Source organism: Gracilinanus agilis, chromosome 5, assembly GCF_016433145.1.
Source record: "Gracilinanus agilis isolate LMUSP501 chromosome 5, AgileGrace, whole genome shotgun sequence".
NCBI lineage: Eukaryota > Metazoa > Chordata > Mammalia > Didelphimorphia > Didelphidae > Gracilinanus > Gracilinanus agilis.
In genome coordinates, this window is record NC_058134.1 from 83,323,974 (window position 1) to 83,342,520 (window position 18,547).

At 37.0% G+C, this 18,547-nt stretch overlaps 1 pseudogene; it reads left to right on the forward strand.

Moving 5' to 3' along the window:
- Nucleotides 1-2,806: 2,806 nt before the first annotated feature.
- Nucleotides 2,807-4,894, forward strand: LOC123249844 (annotated as a pseudogene).
- Nucleotides 4,895-18,547: the final 13,653 nt, after the last annotated feature.

Here is an 18,547-nt window from a genome sequence, read left to right on the forward strand (position 1 = left end):
TTTACCTACCCCCAATCCTTACTGCCTTAATGACATTCCCCTTCCACAAATACCCTATGTGAGAGACATCCCTCTGTCCCCACCCTAACCATCCCCTCCTGGATTGGGGGAGAAATGAAATAGGGATTTATACAGAAAGAAAACAAAACACACTAAAAAAATACTTGGGTCAGGTAGGTGGCATAATGGAGAGTGACACATTTGAAGCCAGAAAGACTTTTCTACCTGAGTTCAAATCTGACCTCAGACATTTATTAACTGTGTGATTCTGGGCAGGTTATTTACCTTGTTTGCCTCCATTTCCTCATCTGTAAAATGAGCTAGAGAAGAAAGTGGAAATTCATTCTAGTATCTTTTCTAAGAAAATCCCAAATGGAATCACAAAGAGTAGGACACTACAACAATAGAGTACTACCAAATGGTGGGAGAACTAGTTCAATCCAGCTTTACCTCATCAAGGTCAGATATCTAATGATAATAGGAACATCTGCCCACAGCCTAAATGGCTGAATATCTCAAGGCATCCACATATCACAGTAAAATATGTATACATATGGAATATAGATATAAACATAGTTGTGTACATGTGTGTGTCTCTGTACAGATGTACATGCATACATACATACCTACAGAGATGTTGAACAACTTACCCAAAATTATAGAGGTAGTAAACATGAGAAGTGAGGTCAGTCAGACAAGAAACATTTATTTTATTATTTTTATATGTCCAACATTGTGCTGGAGATACAAAGGAAAGGGGGATGGGGAGAAAAGGGAAAAAAAAGAAAGAAAATCAGTCCTTGTCCTCAAGGATCCCAGAGTCTAATGGGGGGAACAGCATGAATACAAGTGCAAACAAAGTATATGTAGGATAAAATGCAAATAATCAACAGAGGAAAGGCATTATAATTAAAGAGCATAAGGAAAATCTTCCTGTGAAAGGTTCAATTTTGGTTTCTAGGGAAGCTGGTGGGGGTGGCGAGAGACAAGGGAGGAGAGCATCTCATGCAAGGGAAAGAGCCCAAGTTGGGAGATGGAGTGTCTTGTGTGAAGAACAGCAAGGAGGCCAGTTAATGGATGGCAGAATATCTGTGGGAGTGAGGAGTGGATAAGTAGGGTGTAGCAAGATTAGAAGGGGGCTTCTTGAAGGAATTTTAAGTAAAATAGACACTTTTATATTTGATCCTGAAAGTGATAGGGAGTCAGCAGAGTTTACTGATGGGGAGGGAAGATGACTTAATTGTCTCTTCTCTTTAAGAAGACCACTGTGACTGCTGAGTGGAGAATAGGCTGGATTGGGGAAGAGATTTGTGGCAAAGAGGCCAATTCCTAACCTATTGCAGATGCAAGGTGATGAGCAGCTATACCAGGTTCATGGTAATATCAGAGAAAAGAAAAGGGGTATGTGAGAGAGATATCACAGAGATAAAAATCAACAAGATCTGGCAACAGATTGGATAGGAAGAGTGAGACAGGACTTAAGCCCAGGTCCTCTAATTGCTGAATCAGAGTTCCTTTGTGTTGAGTCAGAAAAAGTCACCTAACTTTTTCATACTTCAGGCAAATCTTTAAAAGTATATGTTACAGACGATTTGCTATTTTCTATTATCAGAATTATCATGAGAAGAGTTTCCAAAGCAATGGAAGACACAAAATATCCTTTATTCTTTACTCTTGTCTTTTTATTTTCCATTTTCTTCCTTCCTTCCTTCCTTCCTTCCTTCCTTCCTTCCTTCCTTCCTTCCTTCCTTCCTTCCCAGGAGTTGCAACCTTGGGTTAACAGATTTCCCCTCTCCCAGAGCTGCTTAGAGAGATTTTAAAGGATTCAGAAATCTTGGATGAGAAAAATACATCTTTATTTTCTTTAACCTCTTACTAATTTTTTTTCAATTATTTAAAAAAAACATTATTTAGGAGAAGTGATCCACAGGTTTTACCCAGCTGTTTTGTGACTTGGCCAATATAAGAGAAATATGTGCCCTAAACCCAGTGATTTTTCTAAAACCTTACTTTGATAGGAGAGAGAGAGAGAAACAGCCAGCCACACAGAAGAATGATCCTGACAGTAGGTTCTGGAAACCTTGACTTTTGCTTCTACTGAACTGGTTTGAAAAGGAGAATCTGTGCTACCCACCGATAACAATCTACGACAACAGTGATGGTGAAATTTTATTATGCAGGCTTAGAACATGACATATGTAGTACTTATTAGTTTGGGGCCCCTGTGCTTACATTGCCAACAGAGCTAGAAAGTTAATCTAAGTAGTTGTGTATGTGTGTTTGTGTGTGTGTGTGTGTGTGAAAGAAGTGTGTTCACTTCTTTCAAAAAAAAAAGCTATTATGACACTCAATTATGCAGTGTTCATTTTATTCACCACTGTCATAAATACTTCTACTTGTCCTGCTGCTTGGCTCTGTACTGGGTTGCTAGGCAATTCCTGACATGGGCTGGAGTTAAATAAACGTATAGCCTGGGAAGCAGTAGCACATGCATATATAATCATATCTCCACCAGAAGAGGAAGCACCCTTTCACCTGTCACGCAAAATTTCAACAAAAAAAAATTGGAGCAATAGAGTGGCTTCTTAATTTTCCTTTCAAAACAGCTACTTTGAGATAATTGAGGAAATTATTTTATAAGTCTATTTATAGAAGAACTTCTTAACTAACAGATTCAAAATGTTTGTAAAGTGTTGGGTTTTTTTTCTTTTGGTGGCTGTATTTTTAATCAACTTACAAAGTACAATAGTGGAGAAGTTTGTCAGTCCCAGTCCAGGGAAAAATATAGAGTAGGTGTTTTGTTGCCATGGTCCATTTGGTCTCCTTTCATCCTAAATTTAGAGCTACAAGTTACCTGTTAGGTGGAGGTAAAACTACTTCTTCTTGGGATATGGGGTCTATGACACAATCTGCATTGTTGATGCAGTATGATTTGAAAAACCAAACAGATTCAGCAGTCCATAATACTTCCACAAAGTGCTTTCCCCCAATCTTCAGCCATGATGGACATGCTCCTACATGAGAAGTCACCTGCCATGATCACCTCTATAGCTGTATCTCTGGCCCCTTCCTCTCCATTGCCAAGAAAGTCCACCGCAGGCCCACAGATGTCCCTGAGGTCTTCAGATATCCAGTCTTCCAACCCCTCAGCCAGCTCAGCAGAACTTGAGAAAGCAAAAGACAAAGACCTCCTTGACTTCAAAGATTCATGCTTGCTCTGGCAGTGGAGATGCCTGGCTCAGTGGATATCTCAGAATTAAGCCCATGGTTTTGGGCACCACAATTGGGTCAAAGACTATCCTCTCAGAATACGAATCCACTCCTACCATGAGCACCTCCTTAAGTCAGCTTCTATGCCAGCACTGCAAGTGAGTCTTCATGTACAGTTTCATCCAGCCAGAGTGAAGACTAAGTCAGTCCACAAGCTGCACCTCCCAAAACAGTGCTCCAGACCCATTCCTTGAACAGAGATCCACACAAACTCATTAGTACTCCAATTCTATCTCCTTGTCTTCCCAGAATGACCTGACTCTGGCAAAGAATGGCTTGACCTGCATGCACTAGGTTATAGACCACACTAGCTGTTGAAGAAGCTACTGGCCCTGTGGTGTAATCTGACTCACCCTTTTATCCTAGAATCCCCCCATTAAATAATATAGTATCGGTGACTTCCTTGCTGACCAAGACCAATCAGCACTCATCCACACTGAGTGCTTTGGGCCACAGTGAGAAGCTTCCAAATACCAACACCACTGAACACAGCAGCACATTATCTGCCCAACCGAACACACTTTCATCACCATCATCAAGGAGCATCTCAACATCACATCTTTGGCACACATGTTGAAATTGAGGAGGAAAAAAAAAAGAAATTAAAAAAGCAAGTGAGATGAACCTCTGATCCTCCAGCATTTTCTCTACTGGGCGCAGCACAGTCTTGGTACCTTCTCCTGTGGTCCACATCTCATTCAGCCTCAAAAGTGACAGTAGTCTAGGACATCAGGGGCAGTAACCGCATCTTCTCTACCTCAACCAGGAGTTCAGTTGCCAATATTTCAAGAAAAATCTCCTTCAATCCTTCTTCCTGGGTTCCCACTGTTGTTGCCTAATCCATATATCACAGCTCCAGAGTTGTCCTATGCCTTCCCACACCAAGTGTATTATTATGACAACTTATAAATGCTTCAGTCAAGATTCCTCTTGGATTCCTACAGCATCCCATTCCCTACACCTATCACCCTGCTGAATGGGAGGGATGGTAGCCTGGCCAGTAGCCATTGTTCTGGTGACCTCTAGGAATTTGGCTATGAAGACATTCCTGAACCTGGAGCTGTCTCGTGGCTAATTACACCAGTGTGCCATCCTACAAAGGGATCCTGGGACTTCCTCAACCATTCATTATGGGCTTGCTGTATTCCCTGTTGCTCTTACCTCTTCCAAGAAGTGTGGCAGGACCACATCCGACAGCCAAGCAGGTATGGATCTCATGGATACAACACCAATCTGTTAATCACCTCCTGTAATATAGACATGCTACATATTTCGGGTTCTGTGTATTCCAAAACTAAGTCCTTTGAAAAACAAGGTTTTCATTCTGGGGCTTCTGAAGCATCCTTCACCATGCCTTCAGCCCTGGGGAGTAGAGGACCCATCATTCCTACTACAGTGGCTGCCTCTCTGCCAGCCCCCCTTTATACACATCCTGACTCCCCATTGGCAGTCACACTCCCAGATCCTATGCCACCAACTGCAGCAAGACAGCCAGCTGCCATATTTGTAGATGATGCTCTGTTTCTAGTGCCGTCAGGAGGAGCAGACTGGCAGCAGGCAACAGAGCCAGACAAGCTCCTTCCTGCAAAAGCCTCAGAACAGAAAATCTGTCTACAACAGCTGAAGCTGAGATGCCAATTGAGGCCCTGGCCCTCTTTACCTCCTTTGCCCCACTACCCACTGAGATTAGCCTCTCAGCCTAGCACCTAAGGAAACGGCTAAAACATAAAACCACATATGGCAAAGCATCCTCCTGCCCCACCCCCCTGCAGCCTGCCCCAGGCCTCAGCTTCACTTCTGAAGGCCTATTTCTTTTCTCTTCTCCCTATCCTCTTATACGGAATATAGATTTTGCAAGTTTTTTTCTTTCTTATTTTTTTTTCTCTCTCCAAACTACTCCTGCATTCAAGACTATGAAACTCTTTGCTATGGGTTTTGGTCTTCCTCTTCTTCTTCCTTCTCACCCTGGTGGTAGGAAATGTCTGGGGGGAGAGGACCCCAAAAAGATATCACCAGTCCAACAGCCCAAAGAATTCCTTTTTATATTAGGAAAACAAACCCCCCAAAAAAGTCATGAATATGAACAGAATTGTTGAATCAATTAGATGGTGTTTTGTGTTGTTTATTGATAGTGTCTTCAAATTTAATGACTTAATGTGTCTTATATGTATAAAAGGAAACCTCTAGCTTTGAAAAAAAATCATTTTACAGAGAGGGAAATTAGAATTTAGAGATATAAAGTGATTTATCCAAAATCACATAGGTTAAAAAAATAGCATTTACTGGGCAATTAGGTGGCTTAGTGAATAGAGAGCTGGGCCTTAGAAACAATAGGTCCTAGGTTCAAATCTGAACTTAGACACCTCCTAGCTGTGTGACCCTGGGCAAATCACTTAACTCCCATTGCCTAACCCTTTCCACTCTTCTGCCTTAGAACCAATACAAAGTGTAGATTGTAAGATGAAAGGTAAGAATTTTTTAAGCATTTTTATAGCAACTTTATTAGCAGCTAGCATTTTATACATTATCTCTTTTTATCCTCACAACAACCCTAGGAAGCAGATGCTACTATTAGGGTCAGAGGCATAATTTAAAGTCAAGTTTTTATGCTCTAAAATCCAGCTCTCTTTATACCACCTAAATTCGTAGGTGCCAAATCCGTGCCCTTCCTCATTGCCTTCCTCTTGGAGTCTTCCTCTTCCAGCCACCAAGTAATATCAAACTGCCTTCTACTACTTACTGATACTCAAGGAAAAAGCTCTTCAATCAATACATAAACCTCTGCCATCCAGACAGAGCTGTCCCACGTCTTTAATTTCACAGCCTCGTTGGGGACTGTTAAATTAGCTCAAGCTAACTTTGATTGATAACACCTGTATATCACCTTTCACGAAAGCATTTTAGGCCCTAAGCTTAGGAAGGCCAATGTGGGAGATATCTGCAGGTGCATGTTCTGTCATCACAAAGTCCAAACCTTGATTTCATTTCCATTTTCTTCAAGGAGAGTTCATCAAGCTAATCTTTTGGCAGGGATTCTCTCAAAATCCCAAACTCCTAAGATATAGTTTTCAAATGATTCTCTGTTCCCCACAATGCATTCTAACCATCCATTTTGGAAAACGGTTACCTCCAAATCATTCAGAAATTTCTTGAGAACTCACCACACATATGATCATTTAAATTTAGACAGAACTCTAAGATTTACAATGAATTTTAAAAATCATTGTAAAGTAAATAGCACAAATAATATTCCTGTTTGGAAGATGAGAAAACTGAGGCTCAAGGAATTTAAATGATTTTTTCCGTTGGACCTTAAAGAGTAAATTCCGAAGCCAAGATTTGAACTCAGTTTCTTGACTCCAATTCTTGGCATGTGTTTTGCTTTACCAAAGTGATCTTCTTCTGGATTTTTTGGTTGTTTTTTTTTCATGTGCATCTGACATATGGTTTAATGAAAAAAAAAACTTCAGAACATTTTATATTCTAGAATAAATAAGTGGGTATTTGTAAACCTGGATTTCTCTTTGCAGATTTCTGTAGGGGAAGAAAGATAAGAGAAATACATCATTATACACATCACCTGTGGTTCAATCAATTCTGCAATTCATAATCTTGAGTTCAAATTATGAGGGTTTTCAGTATTAAGTTATCTAACTGGCAATTTTTACCCTGTTTTAGTTTTTGTTTAGTCTTGTCAGTCACACTCAAGTCTTCATGATCCCATTTGTTATTTTCTTGGCAAAGATACTGGAGTGGTTTGCCATTTCCTTCTCCGGATCATTTTAAAATGAGGAAACTGAGTAAAACAGGGTGACGTGACTTGCCTAGGGCCACACAGTTAGCAAGTATCTGAAGCTAGATTTGAACTGAAAAAAAAGTTTCTTCCTTAACTTCAGGTCCAGCACTCTGTCCTCTTTATCCACTCTATGTCACCTAACTGCTCAGTGATTTTGAACATACTCATTTATAAAACCAGGAACTTCTAAAGATAACTGAGGTCTAGACATTCAGTTGCTCCTCCTGCTGACAGATCCAGGGAAGGAAGGCAGGGAAACAATAAAACATTTCATTCTTATAGAAAAAAATAGTAAAAAATTGGAAATCAAATACTGAGAAAGTACAGGAAAAGGGTCTTATTTTTGATCTGTTGAACTTGGAGCCACAACCTGAATATCAAACTCAGCTCATTAGTAATTGTTTCATTATGTGTAAAATAAAGGATTTGCACTAAATAAAAATTGTGTATTCTATTTCCAGATCCATGATGTATCATCTCATGTCATCATAATTCTATGGATTACAGACTTAATCCCCAAAACCACTTGGGTCTCAGGATACCTAAACAAAAGGAAGGTGATCTCTCAGTGTCTACCTGTAGCCCTTGTGAAATCAATGGGTGCCTTCTGTTCTTATAATCTTGGGATTTCTGTTTTTAAATTACACCTTCTTGTATCTAAGCAAACCTCTCTAGTTCCTGGTCTTCACATAACTCCCAGGAGGACTTGAATTACTCTTAGTCTCACAGAAAGTCTCCTTTCTCTGCAAGAGGCAAGGCATTCCTTTTAGAGCTGGAGCAATTAATCCAGTCAACAAGCATTTATCAAATACTTACTATATTCAAAGTATGCAATAAGAGCTCCATTTTTGCTCATGCTCAGTCCTGAAATGATTTTTATGAGGGTGAACTAAAGGGCAAAAAAATCTATGACAGAGATGACTACTCTCTGATTCAGACCATGTGGAAACCCCTTAGACTTAGCCATCACCTTGTCCAAATTATGAGTGTAAGAGTTGCTAGATAAAATCAATTAAAATGACAAGAGTACAGGAAAGGTTTATTACTGCATCAGTCAGGGCTGACAGAAGAGGAAGAGTCAGACTTTATGACATGCTGAAAACTTGAAGTAACTCATATTTTATATAACTCATGAGAGTAGAAAAGAAATTCATCACAAGGTTCTTCTTGCTCATGAGCAAAGCTTTTGTTTGTTTTTGGTTTTTGTTTCATTTGTTTGTTTGACAATCAGACTTTTTTGCATGTGGCAAAGAGCTTGGCATAAATGAATGATGCATAACTTATGAATATCTCTAGATAACATTTTACAATATCTCTAGAATATTGTCAATATGTTAGTCACCAAACTACATTTGTAAAATACCCAGGGACACACAGTAAAATCCTGGATTGAAAAAAAAAAAGTCAGTTTCCTCTCATTAATTGTAATCCAGTTATTGATGTACAAACAACTTATGACTTAAAAATGCATTCATTTGAATTATTTTTTAAATGGAGATTTCCTTGAGTATTTGACATTTTAATTTTGAAGTATAAGCCACATAATATGAAATAAAAGTTTTCTGTAAACTCTGTTTATGTTTTAGTTGTGTTTACATTTCATGCCACATTTCTTCATGCACAAATCTGAAAAACTCTTCTGGGATACCTTGCAAAAGGACAAGATTGTGTTCTCTGATGTAATTGAAAAGTCTCTTAACTTCATTAGATATTCTTGACTAATGCGAAACGTTTTCTAGGCTAGGAAAAAGAATCTTCAGCATTGCAGACAGAAACTTAAAAAGCTCCTACAAATTGCAGAAATATTTTTAACCTTTAAATAAATTTATGTAAAATAGGTTGCCTGAATTCCAATTTATCACAGTTTTCATTCTATTTTTAATAATGAAGGCAAAGAATTGACTGATATCATCACTAGAGTCTTTAGCAATGGGATTCCTCATAAAAAATGGCAGGTTCTTAAGATGTCTATCATTTGTCAAAGAAGCAGGAGAATGCAAAGTCTAAGCCTACTGTGACCGTGCTCCAAGATTCTATTGTGTAAAATGAAATGAGGCTAAGCCTCCACCTTCTTTTCTTACTTTCAGATTTTCAAGGGAAACAAGGAGTATTTACGAATCTCACCCATGAAAGAAAAAAATGAATGTCTGTCTCTGGATTCATTCTGACTATAGGGATTTATGTCAGAGTAAATTATTTCACTGAGCATTAGAGCTAGGAAAATTGAAACTATGTCTAGGTACCAAAGTTTTTGTTCAGTTGTTCAGTTGTATCTGACTCTTTGTGACTCCATGAACCATGTCACAACAGGTCCTTCTGTCCTCCACATTCTCCTGAAGTCTTCCAAGCTTATGATCATTACTTCCATGACACCTACCTACCTATTTCAGCCTCTTCTGTCTCCTTTTGCATTCATTCTTTCTCAGCATCAGAGTCTTTTCCAGTGATTCCTATCTCTTCATTATGTGGCCAAAATATTTAAGCTTCATCTTCAGTATTTTTCTTTCCAAGGAATATCCAGAGTTAACTATGATTCTAGAGGAGAAATAATGAAGCCTTCTACCTACTTCCTGAGGGAAATATAATGAACTCAGGGCACAGAATAGAAGAAATGTTTTTTTGGACATTCATGCATGACCAATGTGGGGATTTGTTTCACTTAACTTGGCATTTTTGTTTAAAAAAAACGATTTCTTCTTCCTTTTTTCAATGGCAGTATAGGAAGAAGAAGAAATAGACTATTGATAATTGAAAAATAATTTCTTTTTCTGAGGCAAGAAAGTTCAAGATGCAACCATTTCTTATCCTGAAACTTTTCCCTATAAAACAATTTAGCTATTAAGGAATCGCCACACATACTAAATCTTAAAGACATGAATGTCCTTTTTGCTTCTTTGGTAGCAAGTTAGCATAGTTGAGCCAAACAAAGACATACAATTGCCATCACCAAAGATGCATGACTTTTTCAGAACATTAATTCTATCCCTCCTTTGTCAGAAGCTGGATGACATGCTTTATCATCAGTCTTCTAGACTCATAATTGGTTTAATGCATTGACCATAGTAGTCTTTCAAAATGCTTTTTTCCCTTAAAATGTTGTTATGATATAAATTGTTTTTAATAGTTCTGCTCACTTCATTCTGTAATAGTCTACACAAGTCTTCCATGTGTATAAGATGCATGTTTTTGTACATGTATAGTTAGGAGACTATGCAAATTTATACATACACGTACATATATTTTATTTATAGATATGTATAAATTATTCCTATAAATATAAATTGATATTACATACATTAATCTCTAAACAGTAATACCTTGGCTTTCACCGACATTGGTTATCATCAGTTTTGGTTTTCATCAATTTTTTCTGCAAAAAATTTGTCTCAGTTTTGGTGGGTTGCCTCAGATTTCATTGGCTTGCCTGTGTGACCTCACTTCTAATTTTGAGAAAATAAAGGATGGCCTATGTGTTTTCCTGCTCAGTGTGGCATTGTTTTTCATTGTGTGAGCATCGCCCAGCCTGTCTGGCCAAACAATTGGATTGTTTTCCAGTGTTTTTGTGCTCTTTAAAATTGATTATGAGTGCTAATACTACAATTACAAGTAAGTAATTACTGCATCTACAATATTTGGCTTAATGTGTTTATTTTGCGTTTTTCAGTTTCAAAATGTACCTAATGCACCTAAGATAAAATCACATGTGCTCAAATCTCACTGTCCCTGTTAAGTATTTCCCTTGCTAATCAGCGAATCCTTTTTCTTTTAGCTTCATCATGTGATTAAAGAAAGTTTCCAGATAGTGTCTTGATATCTAAAGTCCTTATGGAGGGAGATTCCTCTTCCAAATAATAACCTCGCTCTCCCCTCCTAGCTGTCTTCCATAAGCCAAGAAGAGTCTTCACAATGATGAATGCCATGTTAAATGTTCATTTATCTTTTACATTAGTCTTTTATATTTATTTCTTATTGTTTTTATTATTAAAAACTATATGTATTCTCTATAAAATATGTTTTTGGTATGTATTTTAGAGTGTCTTGAATGAATTAATTGGATTTACATTGATTCATATGGAAATAATTGCCTTGGTTTTTACTGTTTTCGGATTTTGTGGATTGTTTTCAGATGACAATGAAAACCAAGGGATCAGTATATAAATAAAAATTGATATATAGCTAGACAGATGGAAAGATACAGATTGGATAGATAGATAATCTAGTTTCATTTTAAATCATGAATGGACCTTCCTACTTGCCCTACAAATAAAATGAAAGGTGCCCAAATATCTCCAATATAGTATTTTGATGGCCATAGGTTATAGGAGTACAGATAGGTAGCTAGGAGCAGCATTGGTAGTCATTTAATGCAGCCTTCTCAATTTAGAGATAAGGGAATTGTGACCTACAGAGGATATGACTTGTTGAATACCATTTGGCGCACAAGTAGTAGCCCTGGAAGTCAAACCCAAGTACCCTGACATCCGACAATCACAACCCTTGTTAAGTGGCCACATTAACTTAGAGTCAAATACATGGAGGGTTCATTCACAAGGATGAATATGGTAAGCCAGTGATGGCGAACTTACGGTATGGGTGCCAAAGGTGGCACACAGAGCACTCTCAGTGGGCATACATCCACCCCTTCTTCCAAAGTGTTACTAGAAAGGAGGAGCGTCTCTGGTGGAGGTACTCCCTTCACCCTTTCCACCATGCCTGAGGACATTTTTTCACATTCCCTGCCCCTTTGCCCAGCAGCCCAGTGGGAGCACTTTCTCCTTCCCCTGTGTGGGGTAAGGGGAGAGTGGGATATGCCTGGCACTTGGTAGGGGGATGGAGCCCAGCACTCCATCTCTAAAAGGTTCACTGTCACTGTTAAGGCTATGGCAAGTAGGTATGATTTAATCTCATTGCCATATCAAGACAGAATTTAAAGTTTCATTCCTTTGTTTTCTCTCCTCTTTAAATATGCAGTTCATTGTTAGTGCCTAATTTCACATTTAATTCCCTATGGCTTTCTTGAGCCAAAAAAAAAAAAAGTAGTTTCAAAGTACTCCCATTAATATATCAACTCATAATTTTGCAATGTTATTAACTTGGTTAAATTTAGATGAGTATTTTTCAGACTTTGGATGTTTATTTTCTTCTTTCCCTCAAGCAAAGAATCAGAAAAGTTTCAAGTTTTGGTCTCATTTCTTCTACTTCTTAAAAATGACGTCTATGTTTGTTTTCGTTTTAAGTAATGCCAAGGAATATTAGTAGACAGGGACTCTAGAACTTCCCTGTGTTCAGCAAAAATAACTGAATTGGTTTGAACTGAAGTTTTCTAAAGTAAACAGCTGCATATTATATCAAATCACAACAAGGTCTATTAAAACAAATCCACGCCCTGGAATATTTCAACTCCAAATTGAACTTTTCAATAGCTTTGCAAATAATTTATTTTTAAAAGATGAATTAAAATAATATAGAAGAATTACTTGATGAATTCAGTTTTCCAAAGGATAGAAGAAACAGGAATATAGCAAAAATTGAGGGTGAGAGAAACTTTATGCTATGTGTAAAACTAAAGGTAGCACAAAATTATCAAATTTAAATTCATACTGCTCCATACCAACTGCTAATACACATTTAAGTCATTTTGTTCTCACATATGCTGGTGATTTAAAGGCTAAGGAACAGCAGAGAAATCTGAGATGCTCAATAAAGAGAGGCTATTCCTGGGGGGTGATGAGAGCAACATATAATCAGTGTCTCCTGTAATTTTTCTGGCATTGATGCTGATCACCACTCCCTGGTTTGCTCCCTTCTTTACATCTCCTCCCTACTTCCTTGTATTCTCTCCTACTCTTCTTTTTTTTTGTCTTTCCCTTCCCTTTTCTTTTCTTTCATTTCTTCCCTTCCTTTCCACTCCCTTCACATTCCTTTCAGTTTCTTTTCTTTCCTTCTTTTCCCTCTTGCCTTCTCTTTCCCTTCCTTTCCTTCTTTAACTGAAAAAAGGAGAGCAGACTCAGGGGAATCAGTCAAAGAATACTTCTTCAATAAAGCTTCTGAAAAAGAGTAATGATGAATAGTCAAGGCCTAAGTAGAGCTGATTTCTCACATGCTTTTGTAACATGAATGTTAAGTTGAAAGATTCTTTGATGGATTTTTAAAAATGTAATGGCACAATTCAGCATCAAACTCAGTACACAAGGCAGATCTGGGAACTTTATAAGATGTTGATATACCTGAGGATTTTTTTAATACGTAGTCAGTTTTGATCATATGTCATCAAAGTATCAAAATGGGAATTATGAAGAGTTAAGCATTCAAGGAAGGTAGATAGAACTTTTTTTTTCCAAAAAAAAATCTACATTCCCTGCATTTCTATAATAACAGTCATCAGATTGGAAATGGTTCAAAGAGCAACATATTACAGAGCAGTTACAAACACCAGGCCTCCTCATCCTGTTTTTATTCCTTTGGTACAGTGGAGACTAATCAACATATTTGAGAAACACTGCTCTTTCCTTTTGCTGCCACTCTGACAAAGGCATTGACTAATTTTAAAATAATTAGTTCGTCTAGGTTTTGTGATTCGAACATCTGCAAATCAGACCCCTACACAGCTAGAGAAGTCAACCTCCCTGAGCCTTATCAAAGGGAAAGAACAGATGCTGCTTAGCATTCCCCTACTCCATAGCCAGGAACAGCAATCAACTAAACAGTGAGCTTTTTCACTCTTTCTAGATTGGAAAGATTGAGGAGGGAAACAACAATGTGGAAAAAGAGTCCAAAATCTTAGGTAAAGCAAGCTTTTCCCAAGGGCAATGGTTAATAAAATATTGTTTGAGTTGTGTCTATTGAAGGAGCATGACAGGAGTTACGGAGATGAGAAGCAAATCTTTAATTAAAATAGAACTGGTAAAGTGAAAAATAATGAGAATAATGAAGGTTCTTGATAGTAAACAAACTATCAGACATCACAACAAGATGATGACTTGGGATTAAGATTTAGGAAGAACAACTTGGTTTAATTAGCAAGGGAACTTTGACAACTGTATTTCTGAATATTATTTAATCAGATTCTGAGGTCTGAAATAGTCTTTATATAAAAGCAGGACTTTGAATGACATTTTTCCCTTGGGCTATAGAGGTAAAAATTTTGTTTTCTGTGGAGAGTTGGACATCAGAGCTATATATTATTTATCTGGTTAGGTGGGATCATTTTATAACCAGTCAGTAGACTTTTTTTAAATTTTTAAACATTTATTAATATTAATTTTTAACATGGTTACTTGATTCATGCTCCTACTTTCCCCTTCACCCCTCCCACTCTCCTCCCACCCATGGCCGATGCACATTTCCACTGGTTTTAACATGTGTCATTGATCAAGACCTATTTCCAAATTGTTGATAGTTACATTGGTGTAGTAGTTTCAAGTTTACGTCCCCAATCATGTCCACCTCAACCCATGCGTTCAAGCAGTTGTTTTTCTTATATGTTTCCTCTCCTGTAGTTCTTCCTCTGAATGTAGGTAGCGTTCTTTAACATAAATCCCTCAGAGTTGTCCTGTGTCATTGCATTGCTGCTGGTACAGAAGTCCATTACATTCGATTTTACCACAGTATATCAGTCTCTGTGTACAATGTTCTTTTGGCTCTGCTCCTTTTGCTCTGCATCAGTTCCTGGAGGACTTTCCAGTTCACTGGAACTCCTCCAGTTGATTATTCCTTTTAGCACAATAGTATTCCATCACCCACATATACCACAGTTTGTTCAGCCATTCCCCAATTGAAGGGTACACCTTCCTTCTCCAGTTCTTTGCCACCACAAAAAGCGCAGCTATAAATATTTTCGTACAAGTCTGTTTATCTATGATCTCTTTGGGGTACAAAACCAACAATGGTATGGCTGGATCAAAAGGCAGGCATTCTTTTATAGCCCTTTGAGCATAGTTCCAAATTGCCAGCCAGAATGGTTGGATCAGTTCACAACTCCACCAGCAATGCATCAATGTCCCAATTTTGCCACATCCCCTCCAGCATTCATTACTATCCCCTTCTTTCATTTTAGCCAATCTGCTAGGTGTGAGGTGATACCTCAGAGTTGTTTTGATTTGCATTTCTCTAATTATTAGAGATAGAGATTTAGAGCACTTTCTCATGTGCTTATTGATACTTTTGATTTCTGTGCCTGAAAATTGCCTATTCATGTCTCTTGCCCATTTATCAATTGGGGAATGGCTTGATTTTTTATACAATTACTCCTTATATATTTGAGTAATTAGACCCCTGTCAGAGTTTTTTGTTATAAAAGATTTTTTCCCAATTTGTTGTTTCCCTTCTGATTTTGACTACATTGTTTTTGTTTGTACAAAAGCTGTTTAGCTTAATATAATCAAAACCATTTAATTTACATTTTGTAATTTTCTCTAACTCTTGCTTGGTTTTAAAATCTTTCCTTTCCCAGAGATCTGACAGGTATACTATTTTGTGTTCACTTAAATTATTTATAGTTTCCCTCTTTATATTCAAGTCATTCACCCATTCTGAATTTATCTTGGTGTAGAGTGTGAGATGTTGATCTAAACCTAATCTCTCCCATACTGTTTTAAAAAATTTCCCAGCAGTTTTTGTCAAATAGTGGATTCATGTCCCAAAAGTTTGGCTCTTTAGGTTTATCATACACTGTCTTGCTGATGTCATTAACCCCAAGTCTATTCCACTTATCCTCCCTTCTATCTCTTAGCCAGTACCAAATTGTTTTGATGACTGCTGCTTTATAGTGTAGTTTAATATCTGGTACTGCTAGGCCCCCTTCCTTCACATTTTTTTTCATTATTTCCCTTGATATTCTTGATCTTTTGTTATTCCAAATGAAATTTGTTATAGTTTTTCCTAGTTCAGTAAAGAAGTTTTTTGGTAATTTGATAGGTATGGCACTAAATAGGTAAATTAATTTGGGTAGAATGGTCATTATTATTATGTTAGCTCGTCCTACCCATGAGCAATTAATGGCTTTCCAATTGTTGAGATCTAGTTTTATTTGTTTGGAAAGTGTTTTGTAGTTGTTTTCGAATAATTGCTGTGTTTGTTTTGGTAGATAGATTCCCAAGTATTTTATATTGTCTAGGGGGATTTTAAATGGTGTTTCTCTTTCTACCTCTTGCTGCTCTAATGTGTTGGAAACATATAGAAATGTTGATGATTTATGTGCATTTATTTTGTATTCTGCAACTTTGCTAAAGTTGTTGATTATTTCTACCAGCTTCTTAGTTGATTCTCTAGGATTTTTTAAGTAGACCATCATATCATCTGCAAAGAATGATAGCTTAGTCTCCTCATTGCCTATTTTGATATCTTCAATTTCTTTTTCTTCTCTAATTGCTACTGCTAGTGTTTCTAGCACTATGTTGAAGAGTAGAGGTAATAATGGGCATCCTTGTTTCACTCTTATCTTTTTGGGAAGGCTTCTAATTTATCCCCATTGCATATGATGTTTGTTGATGGTTTTAGGTATATACTGTTTATTATTTTTAGGAAAGGTCCTTCTATTCCTATACTTTTCAGTGTTTTCAATAGGAATGGATGCTGTATTTTGTCAAAGGCTTTTTCAGCATCTATTGAGATAATCATGTGATTTTTGTTTGTTAGACTGTTGATATGGTCAATTATGTGGATGGTTTTCCTAATGTTGAACCATCCTTGCATTCCTGGTATAAATCCCACCTGATCATGGTTGATGATCTTCTTAATTACTTGCTGGAGTCTCTTTGCTAGTATTTTATTAAGGATTTTTGCATCTATGTTCATTAGGGAGATTGGCCTATAGTTTTCTTTCTCTGTTTTTGATCTACCTGGCTTTCGATTCAGTACCATATTTGTGGCATAAAAGGAATTTGGTAGGACTCCTTCTTTGCTTATCATAGCAAATAATTTTATAGTATTGGGATTAGTTGCTCTTTGAATGTCTGATAGAATTCACTTGTGAATCCATCAGGCCCTGGTGATTTTTTCTTAGGGAGTTTTTGATGGCTTGTTCAATTTCTTTTCTGATATGGGATTATTTAGGTATTCTATTTCTTCTGCTGTTAATCTAAGCAATTTATGTTTTTTTGTAAATATTCATCCATATCTCCTAAATTGTTATATTTGTTGCCATATAATTGGGTGAAATACTTTTTAATGATTGCCTTAATTTCCCTTTCATTAGAGGTGAGGTCTCCCTTTTCATCTTTGATACTGTCAATTTGGTTTTCTTCTTTCCTTTTTTTTATTAGATTGACCAGTACTTTGTCTATTTTATCTGTTTTTTCAAAATACCAGCTTCTAGTCTTATTTATTAATTCAACAGTTCTTTTACTTTCGATTTTATTAATTTCTCCCTTAATTTTTAGTATTTCTAATTTAGTTTTCATCTGGGGATTTTTAATTTGCTTGATTTCTAGTTTTTTGAGTTGCATACCCAATTGATTAATCTCTGCCCTCCTTAATTTGTTAATATATGCACTCAAGGATATAAATTTCCCTCTGAGTATTGCCTTGGCTGCATCCCAAAGAATTTGGTAGGATGTCTCATCATTGTCATTCCCTTCAATGGAATTGTTGATTGTTTCTATGATTTCTTCTTTGACTAACTGGTTTTGGAGAATCATATTGTTTAATTTCTAATTGGTTTTTGATTTTCCTGTTCAGGTGCCCTTACTAATTATTATTTTTATTACATTATGATCTGAGAAGGTTACATTTATTATTTCTGCTTGTTTGCATTTGTTTGCAATGGTTCTATGCCCTATAACATAGTCAATCTTTGTGAATGTGCCATGTGCAGCTGAAAAGAAGGTGTATTCCTTTTTGTCCCTATTTATTTTTCTCCACATATCAATTAAATCTAATTTTTCTAGGACTTCATTCACCTCTCTTACCTCTTTCTTATTTATTTCTTGGTTTGATTTTTCTAGATCTGACAAGGAATATTTATATCTCCCACTAGTATGGTTTTACTATCTATTTCCTTCGTGAGCTCTGCCAGTTTCTCCTTTATGAATTTGGGTGCTATGCCACTTGGTGCATACATATTGAGCAGTGTTATTTCCTCATTGTTTATACTGCTTTTAACCAGGATGTAATAACCTTCCCTGTCTATTTTAATCATATCTATTTTTACTTTGGCTTTGTCAGAAATCACAATTGCCACTACTGCCTTCTTTTTCTCATTTGACGCCCAAAAGATTTTGCTCAAGCCCTTAACCTTATACTTGTGTATGTCCATCTGCCTCATATGTGTTTCTTGTAGACAACATATGGTAGGATTTTGGTTTCTGATCCACTCTGCTATTTGCTTCCGTTTTATGAGCCAGTTCATCCCATTCACAATCAGAGTTATAATTATCAGTTGTGCATTCACTGGCATTTTTGTATCCTCCCCTAGTCCCACCCCTTCCTCTTACACTATTTTCTTTTAAAGCAGTGGTTTGCTTTGAGCCAGTATCCCTTATC